We start from the raw sequence: 14,161 nt of genomic DNA, 5'->3' as shown, positions 1-14,161 counted from the left end.
GTATGTTTGGGGATGTTGATGCCTTAATGGGAGTTTGAATCCTAGGTGTGGAGACTGAGGTGATTTGTACAGCTAATCTGTGATAACATACCAGTCAGCATCTGTGAGAGGCTGGCTTAGTATATGGTGGACACCCTGCACTAATCCTAACAACCCTTATGGTGATTTTAGTGGTCTTAGACAACTTTAGAATGCTCTGTAAGTAGTAGCTGGAGAGCACCCTCCAGGCTTACTCCAGAAGGAGTGTAAAGCAACTTTTTTCACCAGAACATAATCTTATTGGTATGAAGTGAAAAAGAACCACACAGTGTATTTATAAAAATATGTATTTATTATAAGACACTCACTAACATATACAAATATTTCCTAGCCGGAGATATACACAATGTGCACAATACTTTGCAAATAAAACAGGTAGTAGCACGGTGGCTAGGGGGAGACCAAATCATATACTAAAATAGTGGTATGCGAACCACGACTCGAGACTATACCCAGAATACATAGAAGTACTGGGGACCCAAGGAACCACCCGAGGTAAGTAACTAGGAACCCCACGGAGGCCGTGTGCAGAGAAGGAACAGAAGTGCGGGCTCAATACAAGTCAATGGGTAAGTTGCGGTTTCAATTTTAAAGTAGAACCCCGTGGAGGACAGAAGGTTGGAGTGCCACCCCACCCGTGGATACCCAAGGAACCAGGATACCTTCAATTGGAGAGCTACCCCACCCGTGGATACCCAAGGAACCAGGATACCTTCACCTGGGAAGCCGGTTGCATAGGTGTGAAATGGCATCGGAAACCGCTGTCAAACTCAATGGAGGACTTCAGGAAGATGCCACTGCTGGAGAAAGTGAAAGTGCTCGGTGGAACCCAAAGGTAGATTCAAGATGAGAAGTACCTGCAAGCAGAGGGTACATAGTCTATGCCACTCAGGAGTGACCAGAAGGCACTGAAGAAAAATGCCCACAGATGTTGGGTGTTGCAGGTGAGTTGACATTGACCGTGGAGCTGCAGCTGTGAGGACCAGGCGACGCTGTGGAAAACCAGGAGCTGTAAACGAACTGGCCCACGTCGGATGTTGAGTGAAGGGGTCGGTGTCTGGGAGCACCAACACGCCTTGGCAACTGCAAACACCGTGGGCAGCGAAGAAGTTGCAGTGTCGGGACCAGCAAGGTCCAGGTGACTCACCACAAGCAGGGGTGTCAGGGCAGGGCCTGAGTAAACAAGGGAGCCCACTGAAATCATTGAAGACCCTCAAGAGGACTCACAGGCCGAAGGCACTGGAGTCTCAAGAGGACCTCGAGCAGCTCACCAAAGATGCAGGCCAATGGTGCGAGTGATGCGGTGAAGACGAAGATCTTGGCTACTGGAGATGCTTGAGGTTGGGGCTAATTGGAGCCCGGAGATCTTGGAGGAAGGAAGCCAACAAGCCTTTGCAACAACAAGTCGACGCGGTGCACTGGGGTTCGGTTCCTGCGGCTCCTACGAGAGATACTTGCCTCAAACTTGGTGAGGGGACAGGGCAGATCTCGAAGGATGTGAAGAACCAGCACTTGTGTTGCTGAGCCTTTTGGAATCTGTGGGAACTCACAATTAGCATACTGGTCAGCTTAGTTGCGGTGACTGCAGATGCAGGGAAGTGACTCGTTCACTTCAAGGGAGATTCCTTCAGGTGTCTTGGATGTCCACAGGCTTTGGATGGTTTCAGTATGGAGCACAGACGTTGCAGCAGACTTGCAGGACGACGAGACCAGGAGAAGCAGGAGTCTTCCCAGTTGCAGTCTCAGAGCCCAGAGAAAGGTCAAGTGAGGTCCAGAGTGCCCAGTCGGTCGAAGAACTGGTGCCTTGATATCAATGTTGTCCCACAACTAATCTAGGGACCCACCTACAGGTAAACCCTTAAGTACCCTAAGCAAAGGGCTGGGACGATTCAAGGATCCCTCCCAGGGGAGGGATCGGACAATGGGGAGGATACTCATGTTCTTTGTCCAGTTTCGCGCCAGAGCGGGAGCCTGTGGCTCCCTGAGCTGGACTATGCAAGGAGGGCACCAGATGTGCCCCTCAAGCAGACTGCATGGCGCTGCAAGCGCTCCCACCCAGCCCAATACATTAAACCCTGTCTGGGAGGTGGTCACACCTACCCGTGACAGGATACCTATTGTTCTGCCTTTCCCTGCTCGGCTCAGCAACAGGAGGGCAGAATCGTGTCTCTGGTCGGTAGCAGACATGTTGTGCTGTCCAGGTCTAGAAGACTGGTACCGGGAGCACTAAGGGCCTCCTGGAAGAGCTTTACAGTGCATGGAATCATACGTCCCACACCGGGATATGATTCCAACATGTTTGATACCAAACATGACCGGGTTTGTTACAGCTAGTTTAGAGATGGTCATTGCGTAATGATGCGTGGCCACTCTATGTATAGTAATGGCTGATGCACTTACAACCTGGGAGAATGGACTCAGAAGGTTGTAGGGGTGTCCTGCTCATGCAGGAGCACCCTCACACTTGGAACCGATCAACCTGCCTTCAGGATTGAAAGACCTGCCTTAGGGGTGGCCTATAGGTTTTAAGTGCAGTGACCTCCGATATAGGGAAACCTATACCTGTCGTAAGGGGTGCTAGCACCAGCTGACACAGGCTGCAAAGGCAGGCCCGTAGTCACAATTTGAGTGGTCTCTCATGGGTGGCATAATACACGCTGCGACCCATGGGAGACCCATAGTGTACCTATGCCCTGGTTACCTCAGTACCATATATTAGGGACTTATAAGGGTACACCAGTAGCCAATCTTGGATGTATCTAAGTACTTACCATAACCAGTTTAGGGGAGAAAACACAGAGACTGAGGTCCTGATTAGCAGGATCCCAGTCAGACTAGTCAGAAACAGCATAGCACCAGGCAAAAAGTGGGGGTAACCATAAAAGCAGATCCTACTTTCCTACACCCCACACCACCGTAAAGAGATTAGACTAACCTTGCCCAGTTGAGTCTTCATTTTCTAAGTGGAAATGTCTGGAGAGTCCATCTACATTGGCATGGTTATTCCCAGGTCTTTGTTCCTCTATATAGTCCATCCCCTGTAGGGAAATGGACCGCCTCAAAAGTTTGGGGTTTCCCCCGTCATCGGTTCAAGCCATATGAGGGGCTTGTGGTCTGTCTGAACAATGAAGTTAGTGCCAAACAGGTATGGCCTCAGATTCTTCAAGGCCCAGACCACAGCAAAGGATTCCCTCTCAATGGCTCACCAACGTTTTTCCCTGGGGGTCAACCATCTGCTGATAAAACTTACTGTTTGATCTTAGTCTGTTTGTTTGTGATAACACTGCCCCTATCACTATCTCAGATGCATTTGTCCGGACAATGAAAGTTTTGGAGTAGTCAGGACTTTGCTGGACTGGAGCAGTGCACATGGCCTGCTTCAGGTCATCAAATGCCTTTTGACAGCTTACTGTCCACTGAACTTTCTTGGGCATTTTTTGAGATGTAAAATCATTCAGGGGAGTCACTATGGACCCATATCCCTTGGCAAATCGTCTGTAGTACCCAGTCAGGCCTAAGAAAGATCTGACATGAGTCTGGGCATTCGGAGCAATCCAGTCCACAATGATCTGGATTTTGCTCTCCAATGATTGAATCTGGCCTCCACCTACCAGGTGGCCCAAGTACACAACCTTGCTCGTCCCTATCTGGTACTTGGTGGCCTTGAAAGTGAGGCCTCCCTTTTGCAGGGCCTCCAGAACATTTCTGAGGTGGACCAGGTGATCCTCCCACGTAGAGCTAAAGACAGCTATATCATCTAGATATGCTGCACTATAGGCTTCCATGCCTGTTAGGGCTTTGTTCACCAACTTCTAAAATGTGGCAGGTGCATTCTTCAGACCAAAGGGCATGACAATAAATTGATAATGCACACTAGGGGTTGAAAATGCTGTTTATGGCTTGGCATCCTCAGCTAGTCTGATTTGCCAGCAGTCAGGTCAAATGTACTCAGAAACCTGGCTGAGGCCAAAGTATCTATCCACTCATCTGCCCTTGGAATAGGATGTGTTACTGCAAACAAATGATGGACGGAATGCTGACAATGCAAACATTCTCCACAATCAAAAGATATGGGTTAAATCCATTGTTCTTTTGCCCACTACACCACCGCAGTTTGGACCCAGCCATATGCAAATCAGTCTTGACCCTGTGCCCCATGGGAACAGTCCAGACCGAACTGCCAGGCCAGGTCCTCCCTGGACCGGAAACAAGCATCCTGGGACCGGTTTCAGGGTATGTCCCACTTCTTCAGGTAGGCTAGCTTGAATCCATAGGCGCAGTGAGCAAGGGACCCACTTCTGGGCATACCCATCCCACTTAGGGCGAAAAGTGTTACAGCAAACAAATGATGGATGGAATGCTGACAATGCAAACATTCTCCCCCTAGTCAAAAGATCTGGGTTAAATCCATCGTTCTTTTGCCCACTACGCCACCCCAGTTTGGTCCACACAAAACCTCATCTCTCATTTTCCACCCTTGGTGTGAGGTTTTGGCACAAGGACTACTGGACTAGCCCAGGGGCTATCTGAAGGCTCAATGACCCCCAGTTCTAGCATCTTTTAGACCTATTTCCTTATGCAATCCCTGACTTGGTCAGGCTGTGTAGATTTTACTCTTTACAGGCAGGCTGTCACCTTTGTCCACTTCATGGGTACACCCGGTGGTCTGACTGGATGTCGCGGAGAACATGTGTCTGTACTGATTGAGGACCTGTCTACAATCAGCTTGCTATTGGTCAGTGAGGCTGCCAGCCAAGGCTACTCCATCCACTGACCCATCATCAGCGTTCTAAGAGAGGAGATCAGGGAGAGGGTCACACACTTCCTCCTGTCCCTCAGTTGCCATAAGTAAGCCCATCTCAGCCCTATCCACAAAATGTTTCAGGTGGTTCACATGAAGTACCCTATGGGGACTTCTTTGAGTACCTAGGTTCAACAAGTAGGTGACCTCACCTTTTTGTTCAAGGATAGTGTGGGGGGCACTCTTTTGTCTTGGAGAGCTGGTGGGGCCACAGGCTCCAATACCCACACTTTCTGGCCTAGCTGGTAAACAGTCAAGGCAGACTTTTGGTCTTGCCAAGCTTTTTGAAGTTCTTGGCTGGCCTCCAGGTTGTTGCTGGCCTTCTTTATGTACTCAGCCATGTGTGAACGCAGGCCAAGGACATAGTCCACAATGTCCTGTTTAGGAGGTTTGAGAGGTTGCTCCCAGCCTTCCTTCACTAGACACAATGGACCCCTAACTGGATGTCCCAAAAGAAGTTCAAATGGGCTGTAGCCAACCCCCTTCTGTGGAACCTCTCTGTAGGCAAAGAGAAGACAGTGTAGCTAGACATCACATTTTCGCCTAAGGTTTTCTGGGAGTCCCATAACATACCTTTTAGGGTCTTGTTGAACCTTTCAACAAGCCCATCGCACTGTGGATGGTAGGGTGTGGTAAACTTGTAGTTCACTCCACACTCTTTTCACATGGCAGTGATGTAACTAGACATGAAGTTTGTACCTCTGTCTGTTAAGACCTCCTTAGGAAAGCCCACCCTGAAAAAGAGTCACAGGAGCTGTAGTCGTTCTAAGGGGAATAGTTTCTGGGTACCTAGGGATTGAAACTGAATAATAATGAAGCGCCAGGGTAGGATTGCCTGGCGTCCCTCGAGTGCACTCCAATTAAATCCGTTAGGAGTCAAAAGGTTATCTAATGTGAGTTTGATAAATTCTTCCAAAGATGAACTCCACAGTATGTACTGATGAGTAACGAAAATCTTTTATTCAAAGTAACTTCAAAACAAATTCCATTCTTAGTGGAATAATAAATCGGTTCTTTAAGGTAACATGGTAATCCCGATGCATTTCGAGTCTTGATGACTCTTCGTCAGGGGATAAATGTCCTAAAAATAAACGTAAGCATCAATGAATAAGACACTAGACATAAAAATTGCAAAAAAGTGTGTTAATTGATACAGCTGAAAATTTGTGCAAGCCCAAGAAAAACCAAATCTGTCGGACGACCACAACTACTTAACAAAACCACGAAATCTGACACCACCAACAGACCGGTATTTGTTTCTAAATTCTCTACCAAGAGCCAACAAATCAAAACAGTAATTTTGAAATACTGGCCCATGATTCGAAATGAAAGCGATTTTAACGGGATATTTAACTCTCAACCACTTTTTGCATATCAACACACTTGCAACCTGAAAGAACTGTTATCTCATCCAACCAAACCCTCAGGCGGCACGTACAGGGGTACAATCCCATGCCTGAATTGCGGGCATTGCAACAATGTCATTAAAGGTACACAGATCTTGCATCCTACCAAAGGTACACCTATCCGGTTACGTACAACTGCCACTTGCGATTCAAAAAATTTGATTTACTTACTTAAATGTCCCTGTGGCTTACCCTATGTTGGAAAGACAGAGAAAAATCAAAGTCCGACTAACTGAACACAAAAGCAATATCAGAACCAAGTCTGAAAAATCACTTGTCGCTATACACTTCAATAAAGAGAGACATAATATTAGTCAACTCAGATTTCTGGTGCCAGAAGTTGTCATCACCCCACAAGGCACCGATAACACCAAAAAACTTTTACGAAAAGAACTCACTTGAATCAAAAGACTCTATTCCTGTCACCCTAATGGGTTGAATGATCGTTTGGAATATAGTTGTTTCCTGTAATCTTTGTATCTCAATGTACTGTGAACTTTTGCTACCTTATTGTTGTTCACTTCTAATTGTTTTTCACAATTGCCATGTTACAGTGGTCATATTTACCGTTTTTATGTTTGCACACCCCAGGTGAATTCTGAACTGTTCACCCATCTATTATCCACACCCTGACCTTTCCTCGTTAGTCTCGACTTCTCTACCCTTTCCGTCATTTGATTCTTTTTACCGATCCGTTTTTCGACTTAACTTGCGCATACGCGCTTATCTGGTTTCTCATACATCTTTATATACTCACCAGTTCTTTTTGACCCCTTCTTGATTTTTTTTCGTTTCTATTGATCCAGTTTATAGACCCTTTATTATTAATAGATGGTCACTTAAACATGACGCCCAATTCTTCTTTTTTCAGTCCCATTTCTATTTCCTGCCTCCATTACGTATTTTTACTCGGCGAATAGTAGTCCTTTGACACTTTCTACTCTTCATGGTGCAACGGAAGACTGCATCACACTCGGCATGAGGTATTCTTGTATTCTTTTTACCTTCCGTTTTCTCAACTCATTTATTTTTTCATTTCAAAATCTTTGAGCTTGGTCTTGACCTTTTGGTTTTACCTCGACAGACTTGAACATTGAAAACACTGCGTATAGCTTTGTATATTGCCGCTTTCGACTTAAGGTAAGCCCGCATATCGTGTTTTTGCCTAACGTTCTATCAGTCTCCCTTTACGTGCACCACCCCCACCTTTTACTTTTTTCGACACACCGTTATCTCGCCTCTTTCTTCCTTGGATTTCTTCACTTGGTATTCCTTTCTTACGGATTTATTTTATTACATTAGCATCGCACCTTTTGTTGCTCCGGTCTCCACAGCATTTTCTATTCATACGGAACACCCTTTGTTCACCCATTTTTTACCCGCTGTGCACTCAGCCATTCACCGGCCAGGTTTCATTTTTGTGTTCAACAATATTGACCTAATATACCATATATGCTCCTGACACGTTTTTCTTGGGCTTGCACAAATTTTCAGCTGTATCAATTGACACACTTTTTTGCAATTTTTATGTCTAGTGTCTTGTTCATTGATGCTTATGTTTATTTTTAGGACATTTATCCCCTGACGAAGAGTCATCAAGACTCGAAATGCATCGGGATTACCATGTTACCTTAAAGAACTGATTTATTATTACACTAAGGATGGAATTTGTTTTGAAGTTACTTTGAATAAAAGATTTTCGTTACTCATCAGTACATACTGTGGAGTTCATCTTTGGAAGAATTTATCAAACTCACATTAGATAACCTTTTGACTCCTAACGGATTTAATTGGAGTGCACTCAAGGGATGCCAGGCAATCCTACCCTGGCGCTTCATTATTATTCACTTCATAGGTACACCAGGTAGTCTGAGAGGGTGTCAAGGAGAACAAATGTCTGTACTGATTGAGGACTTGCCTACAATCAGCTTGCTGTGGGTCAGTGAGGCTGCCTGCCAAGGCTACTCCATCCACTAACCCATCATCAGAGTTCTGAGAGAGGAGATCAGGGAGAGGGTCACTCTTCCTCCTGTCCCTCATCAGTTGCCATGAGCAAGCCCATGTCAGTCCTGTCCACAAAAGGTTTAAGGCGGTTCACATCAAGTACCCTATGGGGACTTCTGGGAGTACCTAGGTCCACCAAGTAGGGGACCACACCTTTTTGTTTAAGGATAGTATGGGGGCCACACCATTTGTCTTCGGAAGCTGCTGGGCCCACAGGCTCCAACACCCACACTTTATGGCCTGGCTGGTGAACAGTCAAAACAGCCTTTTGGTCATGGCAAGCTTTTTGAAGTTCTTGGCTGGCATCCAGGTTTTTCCTGGCCTTCTTCATGTACTCAGCCATGCGTGAACGCAGGCCAAGGGCATTGTCCACAATGTCCTGTTTAGGAGGTTTGAACGGTTGCTCCCAGCCTTCCTTCACTAGACACAATGGACCCATAAGTGGATGTCCAAACAGAAGTTTAAATGGGGTGTAGCCAACCCCCTACTGTGGAACCTCTGTAGGCAAAGAGAAGGCAGGGTAGTAAGACATCACATTTTCGCATAAGCTTTTCTGGGAGTCCCATGATCATACCCTTTAGGGTCTTGTTGAACCTTTCAACAGGCCCATTGCACTGTGGACATTAGGGTGTGGTAAACCTGTAATTCACTCCACACTCTTTCCACATGGCAGTGCTAACTAGACATGAGGTTTGTACCTCTGTCTGTTAAGACCTCCTTAGGGTAGCCCACCCTGGAGAACATTACCAGGAGGGCCTGGCCACTACAGGAGCTGTAGTGGTTTTAAGGGGAATAGCTTCTAGGTGCATAGTGGCATGGTCCACCACCACTAGGATGTAACTGTGCCCCGATGCAGTTGGAGGGTTTAAAAGACCAACAATGTAATCCCTACCGTTTCAAAGGTGCCCCTAACAACTGGAAGTGGGATTAAGGGGGCCTTTGTGGTGCCACCTGACTTACCACTAGCTTGACAAGTGGCACAGGAGCGATACAACTCCTTGGTTTCTTCAGACATATGGGGCCAGTGAAAGTGAGGGACAAGCCTGTCACAATTTTTGCTTTGCCCTCAGTGTCCTGCAAGAGGAATATCATGTACCAAGGAGAGGAGGAAACCTCTGGGGTATTTCCAACCTCCTGGTGGCACCAGGCTTGGGGAGTGCAGAAGACCATCTTCCCAATAGCTCCTATGGGACCCACTGATATTCTCTGCTTCCTCAGCAGCAGCTTGCTGTCTGAGGGGTTCAAGAGAGGGGCAGATCTGCACCAAACCCAAGTCTGCCCTGGAAGGGCCCCCAAGAACTCCTCCTGGTCAGGCCCAAGTTCCTCTGGGACAGTACCTTCAGAGGGGCTGAGATCATCTCCCTCAGGAGGCTGATCTTCACAGGGAGTTTGTGCGGATGATAAAGCCTCACCCTTCCTGCTCCTTCTCTTTGGAGGCACCCTGTCGATTTTTCCTGGATCCAGTGCCTTGTCCGTGCTGAGCTGTTTGGCCTGGTGACAGCAAACACACTGGCGGAGATGCCCATCATCACTGCATGAGTCCTGAACTCTACTTCAGTCCAGGCTGAAGTTTCTAGATCATTGCCCGACAGACAATCTACAGCTAGGTCTGAAGATACTACAAACCTCTTAGGTCCAGTTACCCCTCCCCAGCTGAGATTCACAACTGCCAAGGAATGGCCAGTCCTGACATTGCTAGCGTTGGTGACTTGGTACACTTGTCCAAGTATGATCTGTTCAGGGGACACAAGTTTCTCTGTCACCATAGTGACACTGGCCCCTGTAAGCCATTGCTTTTCCATTAATCAAAGCTGTTGTTTGTACTTGCCCAAGTTAGTGGGACTTACTAGTTTGGAGGCAAGGTCTATCCCACTATCACAGACTAGAACAGTCTGAGCTGGAGTTCTGACTAAGTGAGAACCCAGCTCAGAACCCAGGGTTAACCCCACTAATCCCTTGGCTGCTGTACTACCACTTATACTTGTGCTAGGGGGAGCAGGTGCCTTAGGGGCAGTGGTAGTAGGAGTTTCCTTGGCCTTTGGACAATCAGCATCCCTTGCCCAAAGGGTCTTTACCTTACAAATGTAGCACCAAGGTTTCTTTATGCCTTTCTTGGAATTTTGGGACTCATCCCCAGATGCAGGTTTTTGGTGTCCTTGTGAAGAGTCTTTACCTTTATCCTTTTCCCCACCCTTATCCTTGGATTTAGAAGAATCTTGTTTCTTCTGGGCACCTCCATTACTGTGGTTTTTCTGCTTAACCCTGGTGTGGACCCATTTGTCTGCCTTCTTCCATAATTCTTGGGAGAGGGCATATCAGAGTCCACCAGGTACTGGTGCTAGAGTTGGTTCTGACAGTTACTAAGGATGTGCTCCCTCGTTATCAAATTGTACAATCCCTCATAGTCCTGTACCTTTCTTCCATGAAGCCATCCTTACAGAGCCTTAATAGCACTGTCTACAAAGTCTACCTAGTCCTGGGTGTGTGCCTTCTGGGTGTCTCTGAACTTAATCCTATACAGTTCATGCAGGGGCACCCTCATGCTTAGAACCGAGCACCCTGTCTTCAGGATTGTTTATTATTTATTTATTTTATAGATTTATAGAGCGCGAACCAGACCCGTGAGGGTATCGGAGCGCTTTACAGTAATAAGGGTGGTTTACAAAGCGATGGGAAGGGAGGGATCAGTTGGGTAAAATAGGGGATACATGATGCAAGAAAAACACGTAGTCTAAAGTCCCGGCTACATGTGGGAAGAAATCAAAACAGGTAGATACATTGTACAAGAAGGCACATAGTCTCACTCTTGGGGGGGATGCCCAGGAGTGCAGGAATAGGTATCGTCCATGGAAAGATAATAATGTAAAGTGTTCATTAGGCGAGGTATTTACACATTAAGAAGGTTTTGGTCTCCTTCTTAAAGTGTGCCAAGGACGAAAGTCTTCTGATGTCGGGTGGGAGAGAGTTCCAGATCCTTGGCGCAGCCCCAGTGAAGGCCCGATTGTAGTTTTTTTTTCTTCCGGTAGCGTGCAGGTTGCAGCAGTAGGTCTTTGGCAGATCTGGAGTTTTTGGGTCCTCCTGATATCACAAGTTTTTGTGCGAGAAATGAAGGGGAGTTGTTATAAAGAGCTTTGTGAGTAATGCAGGCCAGTTTAAATTGGATTCTGGCCTCTAGGGGAAGCCAGTTCAGCGCTTTGGTTGAAAGTCCTGCTTTACGGGTGAATTATAGATTTTAAGTGTTGTGACCTTAGATATAGGGAAACCTATATCTGTCGTAAGTGGTGCTAGCACCAGCTTACACAGGTTGCAATGGCTGGCCTGCAGTTACAGTTTGAGTGATCCCCATGGGTGGCATAATGCATGCTTCAGCCCATGGGGGACCCATGGTGTACCTATGCCCTGGGTACCTCCGTACCATGTACTAGGGACTGATAAGGATACACTAGTGTCCAATCTGGGATGTACCTAAGTACTCACCATACTAATTTAGGGGAGAAAGCACAGAGAGAGGGGTCACGATTAGCAGAATTCCAGTCAAAGTAGTCAGAAACAGCATAGCGCCAGGTAAAAAGTGTGGGGGGGGGGGGGGTAACCATAAAAGCAGACCCTACACTCCTCTAGAGAATCCAATGCTTCAGGCTCTTCCATAGGGACCTCCATATATAGTAAGAGGGACAACTCTTGACAGGGTATACCAAATGCTCAAACTTGAGAAAGTCAGACTTAATCTCAGGAGAGATTAGTTGGCCCTTGACAAAGAGTCCCTGGAAGTACAGAAGACTAAGAAGAGACTGGGACTAGAGTCTCATGGTGTCAGCAACAGTGTCCCTAGAATCAGAGAAACTTCTTTTGACAATAGGAACCTGAGCAGGATAGTCCCTCCTAACTAGGAGGGGGATGACATCCATAAACGGATCACTGCTTTAGAGAGGGCCTGCAAAGTTCAGGGTGTCCCTCAAGAGCGGTGGTCAGCTATCCTGTGGCTCTCCTTTGTTAACAAAGGTAGAGATAAGCTCCTCGCTGTTAGAGAAGAGGATGCTGACAATTACTCAGTACTGAAGAGTGCTCTCATAGATGGGTTTGGCTTAACCACTGAACAGTATAGGATTAAGTTCAGAGACCCCTAGAAGACACATACCCAGGATTGGTTAGATTTTGTAGACAGTGCTATTAAGGCTCTGGAAGGCTGGCTTCATGGAAGAAAGGTACAGGACTATGAGGGATTGTACAATTTGATCATGAGGGACCAAATCCTTAATAACTTACAGAACCAACATTTGCACCAGTACCTGGTGGACTCTGCTCCTACCTCTTCCCAAGAATTGGGAAAGAAGGCAGACAAATGGGTTCCGCACCAGGGTTAAGCAGAAACACCATGATAATTGAGGTGACCAGAAGAAGCTAGATTCTTCTAAATCCCAGGATATGGGTGAGGGCAAGGGTAAAGGAAAAAAAAAAAGTCTTCACAAGGGTCCCAAAATCCTGCATGTGGGGGCTAGTCCCAAAATTCCAAGAAAGGCAAAATGAAACCTCGGTACTGCATTTGTAAGGTAAAGCCCCATTGGACAAGGGATGCTGATTGTCCAAAGGCCAAGGAAACTCCTACCACTGCCCCTAAGGCACATGCTCCCCCTAGCACAAGTACACGTGGTAGTACAAAAACTAAGGGCTTAGTGGGGTTAACCTTGGGTTCAGACTTAGTCAGAACTCCAGCTCAGGTTGTTCTAGTCTGTGATGGTGGCATAGACCTGGCCACCTTACTGGTAAGTCCCACTAACGTGGGCAAATACAGACAATAGCCTTTGATAAAGAAGCAATGGCTTACAGGGGCCAGTGTCACTATGGTGACAGAGAAACTCGTGTCCCATGATCAGATCATAATTGGACAAATGTACCAAGTCAGCAACGCTAGCAATGTCAGGACTGACTATTCCTTGGCAGTTGTGAACCTCACGTGGGGAGGGGTAACTGGACCTACAAAGGTTGTGGTATCTCCAGACCTACCTGTAGATTGTCTTTTGGGCAATGATCTAGAAACCTCAGCTTGGGCTGAAGTGGAGTTCAGGACTCATGCAGAGATGATGGGCATCTATGCTAGTGCTTTTGCTGTCACCAGGGCTTAGGCCAAACAGCTCAGCACTGAAGGAGCACTGGATCCTGGAAAAATGGATCAGGTGCCTCCCAAGAGAAGGAGCAGGAAGGGTAAGGCTTTATCCACCTCACAAACTCCCAGTATAGATCAGCCTACTGAGGGAGATGATCGCAGCGCCTGTGAAGGTAATGTGCTGGAGGAACTTGGGCCTGACCAGGCAGAGTTCTTGGGGGAAGGGGGCCCTTCCAGGGCAGACTTGAGTTTGGAGCAGCAGACCTACCCCTCTCTTGAACCCCCTCAGACATCAAGCTGCTGCTGAGGAGGTAGGGAATATCAGTGGGTCTCATAGGACTATTTGGAAGATTGGCTTCTGTACTCTGAGGGTAGAGACCCCAAGCCTGGTGCCACCAGGAGGTTGGTAACACCCCAGAAGCTCAGAGGTTTCCTCCTCTCCCTGGCACATGATATTCCTCTGGCAGGACACTTGGGGCACAGCAAGATTTGGAACAGGCTTGTCCCTCACTTGCACTGGCCTCATATGTCTGAAGAGACAAAGGAGTCTTGTCGCTCCTGTGTCACTTGCCAAGCCAATGGTAAGTCATGTGGCACCACAGATGCCCCCTTAATCCCACTTCCAGTAGTTTGGGTCCCCTTTGAAAGGGTGGGTATTGACTTTGTTGGTCCTTTGAACTCTCCAACTGCATCTGGGCACAGTTAGATCCTAGTGGTGGTGGACCATGCCACTATGCACCTTGAAGCTATTCCCCTTAAAACCACTACAGCTCCTGTAGTGGCCAGGCCCTCCTGGTAATGTTCTCC

The sequence above is a fragment of the Triturus cristatus genome, chromosome 10, assembly GCF_964204655.1.
Source record: "Triturus cristatus chromosome 10, aTriCri1.1, whole genome shotgun sequence".
NCBI classification, from domain to species: domain Eukaryota; kingdom Metazoa; phylum Chordata; class Amphibia; order Caudata; family Salamandridae; genus Triturus; species Triturus cristatus.
The sequence above is the reverse complement of the archived record's forward strand: the minus strand, read 5'-3'. Positions refer to the sequence as shown.